We start from the raw sequence: 13,960 nt of genomic DNA, 5'->3' as shown, positions 1-13,960 counted from the left end.
CTGGGGAATGTCTGATTTCTCTAGGTGCTCCTCTTGCCAGGAACACACTGGCCTTCTCCTCCGGGACAGTATCTTTTCTTGTAGGTTCAGGCATACTCCTTCCCTCTCTCAGCAATCAGGTATGATTCCAAGCACTTCAGGAATACCCTCAGTTTTTTCAGCAGGAAATGAAATTTTAATGTGATGCCCCGCTCACCTCTGGAAAACTGGCAGTCAGGCGCACACTAGCCCAGGTTGCACTGCAGCTCTTCGAGTACCCTGAGGAGCGCTCCCTTTTCCAATTTTATACAGATTTTCCAGGTATTGCATGTGGATGCATTGTCTCAAGTTGGTTCTCTTTCAGGTGTCTTATTGAAGCTGGTTACCAGACATAGGGGGTTATTACAACTTTGGAGGAGGTGTTAATCCGTCCCAAATGAGACGGATATACCACCAGCCGTATTATGTGTTCCATAGGATATAATGGACTCGTAATACGGCTGGTGGTATATCCGTCACTTTACCGTCACTTTTGGGACAGATTAACACCTCCTCCAAAGTTGTAATAACCCCCATAATCATTGTGTGAATTGATGGTTCTCACAGCAGACAATAATGGGGCTGGGTCCCAACAAAAGCATCCAAAACAGGGACACAACCAAGTGTTAGATCTCTGCTGGCTTCAGCCTTCCTGAAGCAATAATCAGAGACAAAGTGGGCAGGCTCTGCTTAGAAACATACTCATACTGAATAACAGAAACAGCATTCACGCCACTACTACATACCAAATGACAGTGCTCAAGAAGAACTAATCTGGAGCCTTCTGCTAAAATGGACCTCATAGAATCACTAAAGGTAGCTGTGTCTCCATCCTCCACACTTTAGTGTCTCAGTATCCATGTTCCAGCCACTCAAATACACTGCTACTGTCTGAGGAAGCTAACCTCATCTTCTATCTTGTGCCATACTAAACAAGGAGCATCAAAAGGGGATCCCTTTGATCCCAGTACTTAGACTCACTCCCACACAGCGTCCTACTACCATACATGTGCTACACATGTACTGCCAACATGTACTCGGCAAGCACACAGGATGTCAGCTCAAGGTTCTGGGTTTCACATAACAGCTGAACTTTACACAATGGGGAGAGGGTCAGTAGCCTGCACTTTCCCTGACAGAGAGAAAAATGTCTGGCCACCACCACTTTGCATGATGTACCCAGGGCATGGACAATAGCCCACGGCATACTCTAAGGGCACACTTGATGCAACCCTCAAGGTCACAGGATAGGTCCTGGACCTTGCATTACCAGGGAAAGGCCTAGGCCTCTGAACACATGCTGGGTTAGGGTGACACCAGGGCCAAAATATGCCAGGATACCAGTTTCAAAAATAGTCAGGCATTTGGGCAGGGGAACACTCCTTGTTACTATGCAGGGGGCAGCCCAGTTCCAACATGTGATAAAAGAATGTACTGTTCATATGTAAAATAGTCCCTCATACTCTCCAATTGAGGTGGAATGGTGCACTCAAACAGCCATTAGAAAGAAGGTAAAACTATAATACTCCATTGGGCTGATTCAAGAATGTGATTGACAGTGTTTGAAGCCAGTGACTGAAGGTTCTTGAGTCAAAGAAGACACAAGGTGAAGGGGACTAAACCAAAGTCCCAAGGTGTATGTGGAGAATGCAATATGTTCACCAAGAATGACAGGCGCACTACACGTCAAATCCAAAGTTATTTCTGTATGTCAGTGAAACATAGTAGCAAGGTACCCCTCACTTGTTTTAGAGAAAATTCGACTACTTTTCCACTGAAGTTACCAACCTCGTGGCAAAATCCGTTAAGACTTTATCAAATTACTAATTGCTCGTTTAAACGGTACAATGAATGTTAATTTATATTTTTATTTTAGGCAAGGTATCCTCAGTGATACTTCAGTCTCTGTTTCTTGGAAGTCGAGCTCTTACAGGCGCTCTAGAACACTGCGCACGCTATGCACAAATTCTCACCATAGTTAATTGTTGGAGCTCACGTCTCGATGGCCCCACGAACATTTACATAAAAACACGCCACGCAGGAAGTCTGCAAGGGGTAGGGAGTGCTAAAATTAAGACAACCAGATGAAGTCCCCTGTGCACTTTAAATTGTTCCCAGGTGGGCCCTCGGCATAAAACACAGCAGGAGATGAATCTCTCCTGGTCCAGCTGACAGTCGAAGACCAAAAGAGGAAATGCAAAATGCAAAACAGATATGAATGAAGCATAACACATAAACAAATGTATAAAGACGAGTTGGTATTTGTTCGCAAAGGAACCTTACGTCATAAAATGTGACGTCCTCTTGAAATTGAGTTTTCGTCCTAAATGGGTAGGGCTGGGATGATGGCACACCTTCCAACACTTCTGCATGGGTGTTTTAAGTAACCAATAGTTGTTTCGTGTCTGCTGCTGGGTTCTAATCCATTACATATTAAAACAAAAACCACACCAGAGTTGCTCAGTGAGACGAAAGCGCGCTGCTTCGACATACACTATCTACAGGTCACGAGTTCGAATGCCGACAAGGGCGCATCACCTTTCCGAGGTGGGAAAATATTTTACCATCTAATCCAGTAACGTTAAAACATTTACAGCGCTAAGAAACAAAAGAAGTTTTATAATTAATCTCAACGTACCTCTCCGTGCGTGAGCTCCAGTGCTTCGGGCACTAGCACTACTTTCGCACTGTGCAAGGATTTATGGACGTGATATCTGCAGGAAACACTGCCGTCCTTGCTGCTAGGCTCTGTTTTGTGCGTCACATTGTATGTATCACAACACGCCTGCCTGAGGCCTGATCTCGATACAGAATTACTATTCAAACTGTCCAGTCTCCAGGTATCTTTCATGGCATGAGTGTGCGCGCAGCGCATACCTGAGGTGAGGGCTGAGGAGCCCTCGGGCGCTCGTCACTGTTGACAGAACTCCCTGGACTCCACAGCCGATACAACACACAATCTCGCAGCAAGGAAGATCACGGCAAGTAACGGGTTACTGAGCTCGAGTCAAGAAAACGGTACAGCGGCAGCATTCCCCTCCGGGGAATATCAAACCGCAGTCGTGCCATTTCGCAGGGCACAGCTGCCTATAAACTACTAAGCAGTATGTATATGGTATAACGCACTTTCTCTCTCAAGACAGGGCAGATACCAGATCTAGTGACTGCATTGCCTGTTTGTGTACTGTCACTGCTAGAAAAACAAAGTGAAACAAAACGTACCAGATGGGCGGGAGGCGCCTGCCGCTGTCCCCCTTGCAGTGGGAAAGCGCAATTCTTCATCCTTTAATTGGCATGGCACCGCGCAACGGCGGAGCCAACGGGAAGTCGCGAGCAGCTCTTACGTACACAAACATCGCCCTGTTAACTGGAAGATTCCCAGGCTCGCCACCCGAAAACGCATTTATCTAAAAGCAAAATACTTGCAAACGGCCGCTCTCGTTCTGCAGTGCGATGGGTGACGCTGCCCTGACACACACTAGAAACGTCTTAAATACAGAAAGGAAAAATCCTTCCTTTTTTGGTTCATGATTTTTTTTCTTGGAATGTTTTCAGTTCACGTACTCCTGTCACTAGTACTTTCCATTTTAAGGGCTATGAAGTCATCTGTTTTTCTTTTCTTTTTTTTTGTTGAAGGAGGAAGAATGAAAACAGGCAAAATAATGCAACGATAATTCCATTCTGTTTTAACGATACTGTGGCCAAGCACTGGCGCTTATCTTGGGTGCTTCCAGTTTTAAAATAGATGTCAGCGTGTCTGCTCGAAACAGCCTCGTCATGAGTTCACACGAGTAAACATTCCCGGGGCTAGGTTCCAGAAGTAGGCCAAAGGCCCACGTGACTTAAGTTTTCTTTACAACCCTTTACCGCCAGAGGTCGAAGTGAGCTGGAACTAACGGAGAATACATTCCACTTCTGAAACTGTATTGGGGAAATAGACTAACTTCTACACCAATGCTATTACAGCAAGTCTATTTTTCAATTTAAAGGTATTCTTTTTACTATTTAATACACTTACCGTCCTGCTTTCCATCAGACCAGTTTTAATGACTGTCAGGTGCATTTCTTGGCTGTAGTATCCTTTCCACTCTCCCTCGGCTCCAAAAGTGGTTTAGGCACTGTAGTATTTTGCAAGTAGACCTCTACCTCAAACTTGCAACCAGGGCTTGTCTTAATGGCATGTACAGAAGTCCCCACACATTATGGCCATTTTGGTTATTCGTGGAGTAATACATTTCCTCACATTTTGCTTCAGTGCTACTCCCACTAGATATCCCATCCTGTTAAGAGTACTTCAGAGGAGTGTAGATGTGCCACTTTGGAAACATTCCAACAACTTGGTTTTGAAAACTGTTCAGGTGAATTTTATTATTGCAGTAGCCCTTCGTTCTGGTGTCCCATAGCAGAATGTAATTTGTAATTTTGTATCATACAATTTATCTGCTCCATCACAATTCTTTCATGTGTGTGTAGTCGCCAAAAACCTCCACAATCATGTGGATCTGTACTTCAGTTTAATGATGCATGGCGAGCTCGCGATACAGGGTACAAAGAGCCCAAAGACTGGTCTTCAGCTGAAGCCCCTTTAATACCAAAACACCCTACATTCCAATACAGAACAGTGAAACCTCCAATGAGCTCATGATGTGAACACGCATCATAAGCTTAGAGCAAGAGAGAGAAAGTAAGGATGACACAATATATCCTTTTCATGGGAATAAATGGTAATAATAAAAACAATAACCAAAATAAGAAAACAAAAAAAAATACTCATAAAGGTATATCTAGAAAATATCTGAATCAACAGCAGAATTACTAAAAGAATTCTCTGCAAAATATCTATAACAACAGAATAGTACTACTTTTATAAACTTTGGCATGCTCATACTAGTGTATAAGGAAACTGAGCGAGATGCTTGGAAGAGCTACAGAAGCTTGTTGAGAGCATGTTGAGGGGCCACTGACACACTGTGCTACTGATGTACTGAGAAATAGCTAAACTGTAATCTCTTCAGACCAATTTCCCTCCCACTGCTGTTATGTCTTATGTTCTGAGACCAGAGAAACTGTGTAAGTAAGTGATCATGCAGCAATGGTCCTAGAACCAATGACTGATGAAGCTGAAATGTGTATTGAGAACGGTCCCTGCGGGAGGCTCTATACTACTGGCCCAGAGTAACTGTAACAGGTACACATAGAAATGTATCCAGTACCTGCATAATAAAGTAATATATGCATCATAATGTTGACGTGCACTGCAAACACGTACTACAGTACCATCACACTAGCTTGTCCCAAAATGCAGGAGCAATGCAGTTTTATTAAAGTGTGCTGATGGAACAATGTCGGACTAGTGCAAAATGTGGGCACATTAGGCTTGGGCTTGCTCACATAGTGACAACTGCTGAGGCCCTCAAACTGCACCTCATCTCACAAACAAGAGGCGCGCCTCTAGGGTGGCCCTTTCTGAATCTCTGCTATAAAGGATTTTGCATAGTTGATGTGCTTTGAACGCGTTATCATCTGACTGGGGGTTCAACCCCCACAGGAAGCCATCCTGGGGCAGTGGGAGGTTAGAAACTACTGATCCGCAGTCCACACACACACTAGTGGACACTCAGTGATGGGACACTAGAAGGTCTTTGTTGCTGTCATTCAGTCCTGAACATCTGGATCTTTCTTCAATCCGAATCTCATTTACCTCAAATTCATCCACATTGCTATTAGCCCCAAAGATTCTCAAACTCATGGTTGGTTTAACGGAGGTGATGGTGCAGAGATTCACTCACCACACATGAAAAATGCCCAGGTTTCATCACAGTGACTTCAACTTTTAGACATACATCACTAAGAGAAAACAAACTGCAGGGTGTCACTTTTCTTTCCATGAATATTTGAACACCTCATATCTCCACCAAAGCAGAACTCACTACTGTCCAAGCCCTAATCCCTTCCCAGCTGAACAGCAATAGCCCTGAACTCTTCTGCCTTCAATGAGGATTGACTTGTAGGGTGCTGCCCAACTAATCACAAACATTAAAAATCCAAACATATTACTGTTGGGTGAATGCACTCCAGTAGTAACCACTGCCAGCTTTTATCTGCTTAAAACCTGCCATATCACCTTCTCGGCAGTAACAACCAACAACCTTTCACACCTGCTTAAAGTTATTCTCTCAGCACATCAGTGCAACACACGAAGCCATGACATGGCCAGAATCCAAATAAAAAAATGCAAAAAATAAAACACCAAGAAACAAAACGTAGCAAGTAATACACACTCTATTCAAAGGTATTCCACCAAAGATCACTATTGTTCCCTCACTACGCAATTATAAAACTGCAGACAATGCACCTTTTCGCGGAACACCACCCTAACTGGCAGTCAGAACCTCCGGCTCCTCCAGGCACACGGAACCAACTAGGAGGAATCAACCGCCCCACAATGACAAGGTCCTTATTTGTTTCCCTCATCTGCAGTGCTCAGCATTGCATCGCTTCCTAGCTAGATTCATGCTTTAAACTTAACAATACATTCATACATACATACATCCTGTCTGGACCAAAGCAAGAAGTAATGTCCAGTGTCTAGTGGTCAGCGAGGGTCGGCTGCAGGGTCCGAGTGCCCAGCTCTTACACACGATGGCAGGACACTTTATATGAAGCAAAGCAAAAGCCTCAAGGAAAACTATCCACATTGCAGAGTCGGTCCTTCACTGACAGGTTCAATTAATGAAGATATCACGTGGCTTACTCAGAGCACCTAGTAAGGTGCTGAGATGTGGGGTTGGTTTGGATTGGTGTACTTAGTAAGCTGGAAGGCAGTGATATCATCCAGTCACAGTTTTGTAACTGATAAAAGGTAGAACGAGACTGGAGTGTAGACTGTGGGGGAGCTGAAAATGTGTTCATAGGAGTAGGCTCCAAGGTCTATTCTTTTCCAGGCAGCATTTTTTTGTTGGATACATCTTTCCAAAATGTTTTAGGAGTTATTTATTGAAGTGCAGGCTAAAATCAATGTTTTTGCCTCTTTGCATGGCTGAAAAAAAGTCACGGAAGGCTGCAGCTGTTTAAAAATTGTGTTTTTTTACACAGTGCTTTAGACTGCAATGTAGGCACCCCAAATAGTAGGTGTTAATATAATCATGCTCCATTTACCAACATTGGAAGGGCAGGGCTCTCAGTTTGTTTTGTTGAGATTCAAGCTTGAGACCCGAGTCTAATTAATTAAGTCATCTTGCAGCCAAGTGCCTACTTTTCTTTTTAAAGGACATGTCGCTCGAGTTTCTCTGTTCCGTGCGTGAATAGCTCTTTCTGGCCAGGTTTTAAGTGTTTCCGTACCGTATATACTACAATAAATTCAGCCCTACCTCAGTCCTTAAACACAAATAAAACACTTGGACAGCGCGTTCTGCCCATCCGTGGACCCGAGACCCGTGAGATACAGTGTGGGGCAGTGTAAAAGCTCGCGAGGGCCTAGGCAAGCTGAGTGAGGTGCTTGGAGGCGCTCACATTAGGCTTGCTAGTAAAGCTTAGCGAGAGCCCACAGGGGGCATTGGCCTCTCAATTTATTTCTTTTTCTCCATTATAAACTTAGAGTACAATTCCCTAAATACAAAGAAGAAACTTGGACCGGATGAGTCAGTCACACATGGTTTAGGAAAACTTGAAAACTGTAAAACAATCTAGTCTAAAAGGCTAATATTATGTTCTAATTCTGTAATTCTGTTCTCATAGTTTAGACCCTTTCCCCAATGCCTTTTACTCTTCCTCTCTTTGTTGCTCCCTCTTTCGTCTCCCCCTCCCTCACCTGTTGGAATGGGTCCTACAATGCTGGCTTTTTATGTTGAAGGTTCACAGGCAGTTGTTCTGTTTGAGATGGATTCTTCATCAACCACTGTAAGTGTAAAAACCCTCTACTTGGCCATGAGAAATGTACAGCTGTGCAGGGGACAGCAGTGCTCTTTGCCCAACTGAAGAAGTCAGGCTTAACTTAAAGGCAATGTGTAAAGTATTTATGCAGCACTCCAACATAGATAAAGTGATACGCAACATGAGAAAAATCCCAAACCAATTCAGAAAAATATAGTAAACTTTAATAAATGAAATAACACCAAAACTGTAAAAATCCAATCTGTAAAATTGGAATTCTGAGTTTTAAAGTTTAACGGAAAAATAGCACCAAAAAGGCACAAAGCACCAACTGCTCGTATCTGGTCATAATGGACCAGGAAAAGTCACAAGTTCAGAATTACCGTGATACAGCATGGACCAGGTCCAGGACCATGAGCAGGCCACTTGGAGTTGTACCTTTTGTTCGGGAGCTGCGAGGTGCTGCGATTCGGTGCTTCGGTGAGATGCAAATCTCTGCGTCATGCTGTGTCAGGTCCATCAAGCTGCCAATCAGGAGTTGTGTGAAGCTGCGATGCAAGGCCCTTGTGGCGTCCTGTGGCGTGTTGTGTCAAGTCTGGTTAAGCCATTGATCGGAAGCTGTGAGGGGATGAGATGCAAGGTCCTGTGCCGGTCTGCACCACACTGTGTCAGATCCGATGAAACTGCTGATCAGGAGCTGTGATGTGTGGCCCTGAATCTGTCTTAGCTGTGCCGTGTCGCATCCAGTGAAATCTTCAGTTGAGCAGGGAGCAGTACACTCTAACTCCAGCCAAGGGTCCAGGGCCTGGCAGACAGTACAAAGGGAGTCAGGACTCACTCCCACAGAGGCCAGCAGAAGGAACCAGGTCAGGTCCAGTTGGGTCTGGTCAACTGGAAAGCAGGAAAGGCCTCTTGAAGTTTGTTGTGTCCCAGTTACTCAAACAAGAGGTCATCACTTCTTGGGATCCTCAGATAAAGGCAAGCACAGCCAGTTTTCCTTCTTCACGCAGCAGAGAATCTTCAATAGGTCCAGGAGTGTTCTGATGAGAGGTTCTCATGGTGCCTTTCTTATACCTAGTGCCAGCCTGTTGGTGGGGAATGCCCCGTTCTCTAACCTTCTCACTTTCTTGGACCTGGCTTCAAACTATCTAGGGTGACAAATGGCAAGCATGCCTAGGTGTGAGCTGCGTTACTCAGTGGCAGGTATCCATAAAAGCCAAGAATGGGGTGGGCACAGCCCTCAGGCTAACCTCTGAAGTCTAGGAAGGCCTGAATGAAACCCCTATAACCCTTTGGCCATTCCGTTCAGAAGAGGAACACCCTACTCCACACCTAATGTCCTTTTGTCCCCATATCTGGAAGAAAAACACATCACACCACAGGAGAGTCACTCACAATCATGTGACCTTGGGCACTGGCAAAAAGGCATATTTGGTTTAGGCAGAAAAATGACAACTTTCTAAAAGTGGTATTTTCAGGATAGGTAACATAAAATCTAACTTTACCATTAAAGTGGATTTTAAATCACAATTCACATGAGTAGAAGAAGTATTTCTCAATCTGTTCCCGAACTGGAGTTATCACTTATTAGGTACAATAAGGTAACGCAGTCTAGGGGAGTGATAGCCTTGCTACAGTTAAAAACAACTTTAGGAGTTTTTAATGTCAGGACATATAAAACTTAAGTACATATACATTTAAATACCATGCACCCTGCCTTATGAGTACATGGGCCCTACTTTATGGGTGAATTAACATTTTTAGGAAGGAAAGTATAGCCTGGAAATGGTTTATTTTGCCATGTTTAAATGGCAGTTTAAAACTGAACTACAGGGTCCAGTTGCAGACCTGAGACATGTTTTACTGCGCTACTTTAGTGGATGACACAATGAGTGCTACAGCCCGCTTGTAGCATTAAATTTACAGGCCCTAGATACATGAAGTAAAATAAATGAAATGAAATGTGTAGATTTATATAGCTCGGACTATCACCTGTGAGGGTATCCAGACACTGTCCATAGGCACGGGGCGATTAAACGATTCGCCCAAAATCACAAGATGTTGTGCCGACACCGAGGCTCAAACCTGGATCCCCAGCTCCCAAAGGGGTCGCTCTGACCGCTGCGCTACATCCTCTCCTAAGTACCGTTTACTAGACACCTATAATTATATTACATTTGCCAATTAGGTGTATACCAATTTTATAATGTTTATTGGAGATAGCATAAGCACTTTAGCATAGAGGAGGGAAGGGCAAAAAGTTGGAAGGAATATCACGTCAAGGATCTCAAGTCTTACAAGGGGACAGCAGTGGTCACTGTCCCATTGAAGAATACTTATATCTTTATGGTAGCCTATGATTGGGTTTCCCCACACTACTGCACTCTCCTTCAGATCTCTGTGCAATTGAGTCATCTGTCATGAATGTGAAAGGCCATTTCCCCCCATTGCTTGTCTTGTCTTGTATGTTACTGACTTTTCTACTGGTGGATGGACTTGTGCCTTTGTCTACCTAACTCATGTGTTCCCCTGTGATACTGTTTCTATCAAATTTACAGTGGGAATAGGGGCGTGGGGGGACCATAGCATAGTGAACTTGAGATAACCCCTCAACCCTCTCCTGTCTTCACCTCATGCAATGCGCCTGTTCACCCTGCTGCCTTATTGTTTGATATTGTTTATTTTTCAAGACTACGGGAGAAGGAATGTGCAAACTCACACTTACCAGCAACCCCTTGAGGAATCTTCCTTAGGCCTCTCCTGCATCTCATGCACGTCTTTGGTAACTTGCTTTTGGGCTCCGAACTACATTGTTCCTGCTGCCTTTGTTCTGATGCAGACTTTCTTTAACACCTTCTCGTAGGTAGTGCCCTACTGGGGTACCATTGGTAATTTGCCTATTCCCCCTAGGGTAACAGGTAGGGTTTTGGAAGAAACAGAAAGAGAACTCCACCTGAAAGGTCTCTTAAGTCCCACATATTGACTAGCAACAAAATGTCCTTCTACATGACATACAGTGAATATTGATGCTTAATAAGTGCTATTATTAAATTCGTGATTTTTCTTCAATCTGTAGTATCCTTTCCAAAAGTACTATCAAGATTCCCCATTATGCTGCTTCTCTAGTTACATCGTTTTTTTTTCTTTCGATTTCTCCTCAACAGTACAGTTGAACCCCTAAATCTTACATTATTGCTGCGGCTACCATGTACCAGCCTCATCATTTCTAAATTACTCTGGTGAACCAACCATACTGTGGAAGCTGTGGGTGCAGGTCTTTGAGTCATATGTAATTGCCACTTGAAAGCAAAAGTGTTCACCCATACATTAACAGCATGTTTTATTACGCAACTTGAGTACTGATGGAAGAAAAGTCTACGAGAACCTGCAAAATCAACATACAGGTGGGTGAGCGAAAAGATGCTCAGCTAGATACACACAAAGCATATATAGGAAACTAGAGGCACAATTTGGGGAGAAAATCAATGTGGTCCTACAGAGACACAAGTATCTGGGAAAGCCTAAAGTAAAAATGAAATGGTAGCTACATACATCGCAGTGCTCAAATGATTCCCAGGCACATGACTTTGGATTTTCGTGGGGTTCTCCAATCCAGGATCAATTAGTGTGATGTATAAACAAAATATGTATTCAGGGAAAACTTTTATCCAGAAATCTGGACTTAAAAAGAGCAAACAGACATTGTCAAAGGGAAAAAACACAGTGGATTGTGTAAAAGAGATGAAGCTATCTAATGAAACAGTGAATGTGGTCCAGGAAATCAAAAGGAACAAATTCTCATCCAACAGTAAGGTGAATGCAATAATCATGGCAACCCAAATCAAAGAACGGAATAAGTGCTACAGATATGGCAGCAATAACCACCTAGCTAACAACCTCAATTGCCAACCCAAGGAATGGAACATGCTTCAAAAGTGAAAAGAAAGGCCATTTTGCAAGAATGTGCAGAAAAGGTGGACACGGGAATATCAATTTAGAGGAACCATTTGAAGAAAAAGAAAGCAAACTTTGTTTCCAAAGAGTCGAAAACAATGATAAATTAAATAATCCTTGTTGCGACATTGTGTTGGATGACCGAAACATCTCTGTGCTTGCTGATTCGTGTCCCCTCATCCCTTTATTAAGCAGTCAAATGTATTCTTGTTAATTCAGGAAGGAAGGTAAGATTTAGAATACCTGATGCCAAACCAGGAGGCTACAATGGAAACCCAATAACCGTGGAGGAAATGGTTAAAGTGGAAAAGTCAATTCAATCTCAATACAACTGTCACCACAGCCTACAATTGAGAAAATATACGCAGCTAAGAAAGGATCAAATTTCTTGGTATTAAGCTTGATCTGGTCCTTCTGGCTGATAGTGGTGGGCAAGCCAACCGATTAAAGCAGAGCTGAGCCAGAGCCGAGCCAAGGGTCGGCCCTGGGTCTAACAGCCAGCCCCTGCCCAAGGTAAGCCTTGAAAATCTTTTGCATCTATATCATGCAACAAAGATCGAATTTGAATATGACATGGGTGATTTCAAAATTCAAGAGTGTAGAACACATGGACGCGTTTCACCTTAGTACATTAAGGGCCAGATGTACGAAGCCTTTCGCATGTCGCAAACTGCGAAAAACGCAGTTTGCGGCATGCAAAAGGCCGAACGCGATGCTTATCCCCAAATTGCGAGTCGGTACCGACTCGCAATTTGGGAATGCGACTCGCAAATAGGAAGGGGTGTTCCCTTCCTATTTGCGACCGCATCGCCATTCAGAGTTGCTTTGTGACCGCGAATGCGGTCGCAAACCAACTCGCAGTCATCACCAGTGTCACACTGGTGGTAACTCATTCGCAAAAGGGAAAGGGTCCCATGGGACCCCTTCCCCTTTGTGATATGCGTGACGGGTACTGCTGCACCCGCTGCACTGCGGCATTGACGACGGCTCCATGTGGAGCCGTCGGCAATGTCCAGGCCCAGCATTCCAGTGGGCCGGCTGGCGGAAACACTGTTTCCGCCCATCGGCCGTGCAGAATGTTCTTTATTGAGCTGGCGGGGTCCTTAACGGGCTGGCGGTCTGTGTGTAGACCGCCAGCATCGGGAAATACCGCTGTGTTCATAATGAGGGCCTATATCTCTTAATCTCATATTTGGGGAAGCCCACAATCAATCTCTTAGTTTAGTTATAAAAAGACTAAAAGATCTAGGTCGCACAATAAAAGGAGGCAAATGCTGTATTTCAATAGGGTCAGTTGACTTCCTGCGTCATGCAGTATACCAAGACGGAATCAATTGTAAGTCAGATTTAGTCGAGGCCGTGATGAAAGCACCATCACTCTTACCCTCCTCCCCTGGTTATTCCCACTTCCACCATCTCCTTACCTGCCTGTTGGTATAAGCTTATAGAATCTTGGCAAAGACTGCTGAATGTTTATGGGTAGTTGCTCTGAGAGACGGTGATGACTGGAACAAAGCTTAAACATCAAACAATGGAAGTGTAAGAACTCTCTATTTTTACAGTTCTATCAACTAATACTTCCCACTTAGTGATGGAGACTTTTCCACATTGTAGTTGCTGTATAAAAACTATAACTCTAAACAAGCATTGGCAAAGCCAATAGATCTCAACTATTCAACTATGTAAAAGCTTTTGGCTTTGCCAATGTGTTTTAGCCATGTTGTCCATAGAGTGGAGAATGCACTTCCATTAGAGACAACACATTTGAACTTGAACTGACCATTATATTTGCACAGACACAATTTTTACTGATAAAACTATATAATGCATTCATGATAATGTGTGGAAATGGCATCACCTAGTATATTGATTTGTTTTGATCTTATTAAAATATTTGTTTCCAGCACACTTCAGAATTACAAAGTGCTTCAGTTGTGCTTTCCTAATTCTGATATGTTCTGAAATAATAGAAAAGTTCATTTTCAGACATCTAAATGTTGTTTGCTAGAAACAAGCCTTTTCCTTCATGCACCTAATTTGTCAGATACATCTTCTCACTTTGAAGTCTGAGAAAGAAAAGTAAACACTAAGTTCCTTCGGAAGACAGATCCTAACA

At 43.6% G+C, this 13,960-nt stretch overlaps 1 protein-coding gene across 2 annotated transcripts in view; it reads right to left on the bottom strand.

Moving 5' to 3' along the window:
• TRIM2 (tripartite motif containing 2) overlaps window positions 1–13,960 on the bottom strand; it is a 299,587-nt gene that overhangs the window by 203,033 nt on the left and 82,594 nt on the right. The window contains exon 1 of one of the 2 annotated variants that reach the window (XM_069242794.1): window positions 3,241–3,498. The exons of the other annotated variant lie outside the window; for it this stretch is intronic. The gene's annotated coding sequence lies outside the window, so the exon portion shown is untranslated. Of the gene's footprint in view, window positions 1–3,240; window positions 3,499–13,960 lie in introns of those variants that run through there. 2 annotated transcript variants of the gene reach the window in all.

Source organism: Pleurodeles waltl, chromosome 1_2 (genome assembly GCF_031143425.1).
Source record: "Pleurodeles waltl isolate 20211129_DDA chromosome 1_2, aPleWal1.hap1.20221129, whole genome shotgun sequence".
In the NCBI taxonomy this organism is placed as follows: domain Eukaryota; kingdom Metazoa; phylum Chordata; class Amphibia; order Caudata; family Salamandridae; genus Pleurodeles; species Pleurodeles waltl.
Note: the sequence above shows the minus strand (reverse complement) of the source record. Positions and strands in the feature narration are given on the sequence as shown.